Source organism: Triticum urartu, chromosome 3, assembly GCF_003073215.2.
Source record: "Triticum urartu cultivar G1812 chromosome 3, Tu2.1, whole genome shotgun sequence".
NCBI lineage: Eukaryota > Viridiplantae > Streptophyta > Magnoliopsida > Poales > Poaceae > Triticum > Triticum urartu.
The window spans coordinates 733799012-733806818 of record NC_053024.1 but is presented as its reverse complement, the minus strand read 5'-3'; the positions used below and the strand labels follow the sequence as shown (position 1 = coordinate 733806818).

Below are 7807 nucleotides of genomic sequence, written 5' to 3'. Positions count from 1 at the left end.
CCCTACAAAACAATGACATTTCACACATTATAAACATGGAAAGGAATTCACATAAGTTCTGATACATACTAAAATGAGCAAAAAATGCAAAGGAATTACTTTTTGCTTGTCAGACATGATGGTCCAGAGATCTGTGTTATGTATGCCAAGATCTTGCTTCAATGCAGTCAAGAACCATCTCCAGGCTTTTGTATCTTCACTTTGCACTACTGCATGAGCCAAATTATGCAATCATTAGGATCCATTCCTACAGCACTTAAAAGCACACCTCCATATTGTGTCTTCAAGTGACAACCATCGAGGAAAATAATAGGCCTACAAGCAGATAAGAAGCCCCTTTTGCATGCATCAGATGAGAAGTAACATTTTTGAAATTGCCCCCCGTCTGAAAGTTCAACAAAGAAAGTGCTACCAGGATTAGATCTCCTCAGCTCATTTGCATAGTCCCACAACAAGTTGTATTGTGCAATCTCATCACCATATATTATATCATGTGCAATCTTCCTAGCTCTCCCTAACTTGCCCCTTTTAATTGTCATGTTCCAATCTTCTTGCACAAAACCTGCTAAGGCCTTCAATGAAATCTTCTCACATTCCCTAATCTTGTCAACAAATTTGTGAGCAATATACCTAGCTGTAAAGGCTGTAACTTGCCACTTCTTCTCACAAGTATGCTCACCATTGAATGTCTTCACCATTATTGAATTTGTCCTATTATCCCAAGATGCATAAAGATACCAAGGGCATCCTTTCTCACACTTTGCACCAAGCCTAGTTTTGTCATTCTTTGGGAATGTGATGTTCACTCTCTCTTTGCAATTGTACTCTCTAACTGCTTTCCGCAAGAGCTCCACTGAAGAGAACAATTAGCCTGCATGGAACTTGGGCTCATGCATATCTGCAGCTGTAAATGATTTGAAATTGAATTTCATTTCATCTTGATCTGAATCTGGACCATCCAATTCCTCATCTTCAGAGTTGCACTCTTCCACCACCTTCTTCCCTTTTCTATCTTGCAGAGGGTGTACCTGCTCCTGCAACAAATCCTCATCCCCATCCTCCAAGTCATAGTCACTGTTAATAATTTCAGGAATATATTCACTGTCAGAAGTATCTGAATCTGCATACTGTTCTTCCTGCTCTTCTATATTTTGTCTTCTTGGTCTCAGTTTGTCAAAGAATTGGTCATGACTCTGAATTTCATGACTTTCATCCACAACACTACAAGATGTGTTGCTTTTATTTACATCTTTATGATCATTTGCATTGCTTGACTTCTTCATTGGACTGAAAACAACTGGTATTTGTGTTACTGGATTAGCCACAACATCATCCCATCGAGCTCCTCCTCCAGAAATATGGCTGTCCAAATGATCGAGATATATCATTTGAAATTGGTGCCCTCGATTAAGCGTTAGATACATACAATCTACGTCAATATCATTGGACAAAAGCCTAGCACCACCTTCATTTAGCTGACAACCAAGGGGCAACCAATACATATCGATTCTACCTCTCTTTTCATAACCCAAGTGCTCAACTAATTCTTCAAACAAATTGTAATATGCACTCTCCACCTGACAGTAATCTTTCCCTAATAATAAAGCAGCTACCGTTTTCTGGTCGTACGTCGTCGTCACTTTTGCAGAAAAGTTCCTCAGTTTTTGCGAATTCAACCCGCAGTCCCTTTTAAAGTGACTCTGGGAAAACGTTTCGTTTTTGCAGAAAACAACCTGTTGTTTGGTGTATTCAACCCGCGGTCCAAGCAGATTTGTGAAGAAAAAAGAGAGCACAGAAGGAGTACGGGCTCGCCTCCTCTCCCTCTCACCCATGGAGTCATCGCCGCCGCCGCCACCCACACCGGCCGCTTCCGGCGACCTCCGGCGACGCGCAACACGCCCCCGAGCTACCCACGGTCCGGGCCTCCCTCCCCTCTGGCCAGATTCTCCGCTCCCGTCCTCTACCTCCCGCTTGCAACCCCACCCCTGTGGCTAGGGTTTCGGGCAGGGCTTCGCCGGCGCGTCTCCGGCGGCCCCAGGTTCGTCCCTCCTTCCTTCTTGGCCTCCCCCTCTTCCATCTTCCTCCCAGAATTTGGAGCAGAAGCGTGCCTCGGTGTTGCCCGTCACCCTTGTCGCCTCCCTGTCGGATCTCCTCCCCCTCATCTCTCTCTGTGTGTGATTGATCTCGATCCGGCCCCCTTCTCTTGGTGCTGCATAGGGGATAGGTCACTTCTGTGGTGGATACAAGGGTGGTGCTGCAGCCTTGGTTGAACCGGGTTTGTGAGGAGTTCTTGCTCTAGGGAAAGAGCAGAGGGCACGCTAGACGCTGTTGCTGGTGAGGTAGTTGAGGATGAGAGAGAGCAGAGAGATGGGAGATTGAGAGAGCAGAGAGAGATGATGATTGCTGCACATTTAGATAGAGGGATTGATGGAACTGCTACTGGCCGCTACTGCTAGAAAGAAAGAGAGAGAGAGAGAGAGCAGAGATGAGAGACAGGGTCCAACGACTACTGATCTGCTCTTGTGGATAAAAAAAGAGATAGGTGAAGAAGAGAGAGAGAGAGAGAGCAGAGTGATAGAGAAGGCATAGAGAGAAGTGTTGATTGCTTCACATTTACATAAATGTATGGTGCTTCTCATATGATGTATGATGCTACTGATTTATGCACATTTAGATAGAGAACAGAGATGTATCTTGCTACTGAAGGTTTTTGTTATTGCTACAGTCCCATCAATCAATGTATCTAAACCTAATAATAAATACTACCCAATTCATATCCAGATGATTTGCATCTGTCATCAATGGAAAAAGACATCACTGAACCCTTTGTATTCTAATTGCAAGGTTAAATAATTTTGTGTGTTCTAACTCTGCAATAATCTGCAGTTATTTGGATCATCATCATGTCGCAAGTTTCCGACATCGCTTTACACACCGTGGACTTCACCGGAAATCTACCTGAGGACTGAGGTACGTACTACAGTGTAATCAATTTGCATCTGTCATCAACTACTACTTAAGCTCTAAACAAGTCAATTCCTAAAACACCCTCCTGTCCTCATTACAAGATGTTCCTCAGGAAAAAAAATAATTAGAAGTAGTGATCAAATGTGATAAGTCTAGCTAAATTTGTATCTAGGAAGAACAACTACTGTATGTCAGGAAAAGTTAAACTAATATCATGGTGATGGCAGAGAGGTAATTTAATTGACTATTTTGGAAGTAGCAATCAAAGGTGATAAAGCTAGCTAAATTTTATCTAGGAAGAACAGTTGTTATTTGACAAATACCAGTGCTATATGGTTCCACTCTAAATCACTGTACTTAATTGGTTGAAGGTGCATTAGTGGTTCAGAACAATGTTATATGGTTTCACTCTAAATCTCTGTAGTTAATTGGCTTAAGGTTTACATAATTGGTTGGCTGTGAAAATATATATAGTAAATCTTCATATTATAACAGCTTGAAGAGGTTCACAAAAAATTGGTACAGGAGTTGCAACAGTCTTGATCAAGTATTTTGCATTTGTCATCAACTACTACTCCCTCCGTAAAGAAATATAAGAGCGATTAGATCACTCTCTTGATTTTGTGCGCGTTAATTCAATTCTGAAAGTTGATTCAAGTCTAGAAGTTGATTCAAGTCTACAGTGCTTGAAGTAGATTAGATTCATAGAAGCTACACTTCTGTTAGTATGTGAACAGAAAGCTTATCTTATATGTGTGATTGGAATTGCAGAATATGACTAGGGGAATGATCATAGATGCCAACACCTACAGTATGATTTATCTTGATAGAGGTGCAGGGGATTCGTAAGTAGTTTTAGTATTTTTTCTAGATTGCTCAAGTACTTGAGCTTCTGCAATCATGAAAAACAAAAGAAGGGACCAGTAGTCAGGTTCCATTAATCCTTCTGTAGGTGTTCTCTTTGATGCCTTTCCCCCTTCATTACCAATACAATGATGCTTTCTCTGTTAAAATCTTGACACTACATTATCAATCTCAATAGCTTAATTGATTCTAAGCTCACCAGAAGTATTTGTTCACAAATTTGGATGATCTATCTCATATGCTTATACTTGAACCCTCAATAAAATAATATTCTTGTGCCAGATTTTTGCCATTCGGTAATAGTTATAATAGCATACTTCCGCACTTATACAGGCACGGGAAAGAAACAGAAAATAGTTTCTTACGGGCCTCGTTCTGGACCTGTTCCCACTTATATAGAATATATTTTCTACCGGTTTCATCAAACAAAAAAGTCATAAACATTAAATATTTAAAGTTTTGTCTCGTTCGTACTTTCTAAAATCTGAAATTTTACTGAAATCATCATAGAAATTCCGCAAGAATATTAAAGGCACCCGTGTCATTCATCCCTACTAGATGATGAATGCTATTGCTATTTTTTCTCAAAGATGCCTCTTTTTCATTAAGAAGAAAGCTCAATAGACCAAAATTCCATATCATTTCTTCTTTCTTAAGGAAAACTGACTGCGGGCAGCAATCACAGATGTTTAGTCTATTTTCAGTTGACAATATACTGAATAATTTGGCAGTGAACAAGTACAGAAAATGTTGTTAAGAAGCGATAGTTTTGAACCTGAGTTTATAAAAGAAATTGAACCAATTCGTGTTGAAAATATCTTAGGCATCAAGTCCACCAGGTTTGAGATGTTCACAGAAACATGTCAGTTTCAGGCAACTGCAATTCAGAATTTTTTGCCACACTGTAACGTTTCAGGCATTCAGAAACATTTCTCATGATGTTAATATGTTGACTAGGGGCCTTTTGTAGCTACTTTAATGGAAATTGTAGTACCATAGTGTCCTGCTGCATATAATAAATTGCAAAGTGAAAGTAAAAAAAACTTAGGATTTGGTTGTCTATCCGATCCATCAGTAAACAAGCAGGGGCCATGTTGTCAAGGAACAGAGTTCAAAAACCATCAATCTCAGGAACACTCTGACCATGTATTTGATTCTGTTGAAGACCCAATATATGATAAGATGCTATTTTCATTTGCTAGGCAACCATGAAAATGTTTCGGTCCAATTCATAATTTAAATCAGTCCAGTGTGTTCTTTTATTCAGTTATTATAATTTTACTCCTGTGTGTTCTTTTGTTTAGTTCTGTGAGGAGGAAGGGACTACATCGATGTGTAATATGCTCTTTGTTCTACAACCATACCTACATGGGATTATAGTTCACTTAGAAATCTGATATTATTTTCCTCTAGAAATGAGCATGAGCCCTCTCAAGCTCCACGGGTCCTCTGAAATTTTTTGCCAGAGCATGCAGCCGAACCAGGGCTGCCCGGGCTTCAGCTTCCTCCACACTGTCGGAAACTGGTAACTCACAGTATGTCGACAAATACACTTAGCCTCTGTAATCCCTGGCTACTGCTCCCGCCCATCCCGGCCACTGATCTGCTAAAAACTTGCGTCATTGTTCAACTAGGCTGTGCCATGTTCCGGTGGAGTCCACTGTATGGGTGGCAGTGAAACAGGTATTTGCGTGGTAAACGACGGGGTCAGTTGTTCCTTTCCCTTCTCTGAACTCATCTTTTCCATCGCATTGCCTATCTCTTACTCGTACTTCTGCAGGAAGCTGATAGAATGTAGGACATATTCTTTTCCTTGACGGACTACTACAACACACGGGCATTTTCATGAAGAGAACATAGGGATTTAAAGTTTTTGTAGCCTGCACTGGAGGCTGTAGAGTTACGTTTTTGTACATTTTGCGAATCGTTTTGTTCCAGATTCTCTTAGTGTATAGTCTAACTACATAAGGTTATTTACTATGTGCACATTTGCTTTTTCCATTGCTGATCATGTCCTTCTCTCTGTGCACTTACATCCTTCTGTTAACAGTTTAGTGATCTATTAATTATTCAGAAGGGACGCTGCATGTTCCTAGATGCATAGCTTTTCTTATATAGATTTTCATTACACTGAGATTTTTTTTGAGGGGTAACAATGGGATTTAAGATAGTATATTTTTGTAGAATTCTCAAACTAAAATCCGATCAAACCGTACCTCCAAAGGCCAACATAATGGCACTTAAAATAAATGCTAATCTGCACTCACGCTGCAATCTGGTGCCCATTCTTCTGGTGATTTGGTCAAAGCTACAACCAAGCAAAGATATTTTACATGCTATAAGAAGTTAAGAACTAAGATACGGATTTTGTGTTCCCAGGTCTATAATATGCGTGCTCAACCGGTTCCCTGCAAGCGCTTTCGGCCATGACTTCAAGTTCTGCAGCTAGGCCGTGAAGTGTTGGTCCTTCTCACCGTCCACCGATGATGGTGCCCGAGAGAAGTCGGGGAAGGAGTAAAGGACGTTGATGTCATGGTCGTCGAAACGACTTGCCGTGGATGCAGTCACGCACTGGATGCCATCGACGGCTAGCCGTGGACGAGCACCTTGCCGCCTCCGCAAAATATGGATGCACGGGATTCTGGTACTAACATTGTGGAGTGTGAGCTGTTTCGGTGCTGTGACATATACACTCTGGAAGAAACCCCCGGTTTGATGGTTTGATTTACAGGTGATGCTGATTCGTTTGGGATCTACTTCTGACAGATCAATTTGGTTTGTTGGCTGCTGGGTGGCTTCACACGTATGTAATATAACATGGCCCCAGAGCTACACGTATGTACCGTAACGTTTCATCTTTCAATTTTGATGTTCAATATGACTCCTTGATCCCGTTTCTTAGGGTTCATGACTGACAATTTGTCTTGGGCTATGGAACTAAAATGTCTATTGAATGTTCATAGATGTCTTAAAAGGAGAACAATTCAGACTTTAGATGTACATCATATTTGATGCATCAGTCTAATCTGTACTTCAAATTACAGTGTATAATTTGTTCGGACACTATATATATATATATATTTAATGGAGCCGTCTAAGTTGGACTGTTGGGACATGAAATTACAGTGTACAATTTCCATCCAACTTGCTAATTCAACTTTACTTACTTTATAAAGTTCTTCATAATAATTCTAAACAGCATAACAATCTAGACAATATTTTCCAAATGATGTTTTTTACATCTTCCTATATCATTTTTGATGTGAGATGGGTTGTAGATATAGGTCTTTAATTTATTTTATCATAATTGTTATTTAACATCCGTAAGCCATCGTTGGGGGATAAAAGGCGTGTTGAAATTGAGGACATGGACCGGCAGAGAGGGTTCTTGAGCTATACTTATTAGGGTAAGGGCGTGTAAGTGATGTCTGATCTCATCATAGAGTGGAGATATACAGCCCAGTGCTTATGTGATGATTATGTCATGGATGAGATACTCATGTCTATGTTGTAGCGAATATGCCAGTCATGTTTGTAGTGTTATTTTTTTCCCGTTGCAACGCACGGGCATTTGTGCTAGTCATAGCAATCCTTTTTGCGATCCAAATAACACCTATTCTGCCCACTGTCAAAGAAAAATCCTCCATGAATCACCTCAATAGTGAACAACCGAGAATCCTTTGCTGCAAATAAAATCAGTGAAAGTTCAATCTTTTTGTCGTACTTTACCCAAACCCTAACAAATTTCCCTCCAAAGTGCATGAAATAGGCATAAACACACGAAATTATATTTGCACACAACCTAATTAGAACTAAAATTGGAGATTTCAGGCACAAAACCGTCTCAACGTTGTTGGGCGACGAATCATACCGTACGTCGGAGCCGCCTCGCCGTCGGGCCGTCGTCGCGGGCCCTCCATCGCCGCTGAACCCCGTCCTACGGGTTGCGGCGCCGTCGCAGTCCCTTCCACCACCG

At 40.8% G+C, this 7807-nt stretch overlaps 1 long non-coding RNA gene across 6 annotated transcripts; it reads left to right on the top strand.

Annotated features, from left to right (window-relative positions):
* The first annotated feature begins 1740 nt into the window (after positions 1-1740).
* Positions 1741-6920, top strand: LOC125546297. Of its 6 annotated transcripts, none has more exons than XR_007300548.1 (4): positions 1741-2038; positions 2887-2970; positions 3739-5356; positions 5466-6920. It is a non-coding gene; the product is annotated as an uncharacterized LOC125546297 (long non-coding RNA). The 6 variants fall into 6 exon arrangements; XR_007300547.1 differs by having other exon boundaries at positions 3739-5366; XR_007300551.1 differs by having other exon boundaries at positions 3739-5730; positions 6211-6920.
* The last annotated feature ends 887 nt before the right edge of the window (positions 6921-7807 follow it).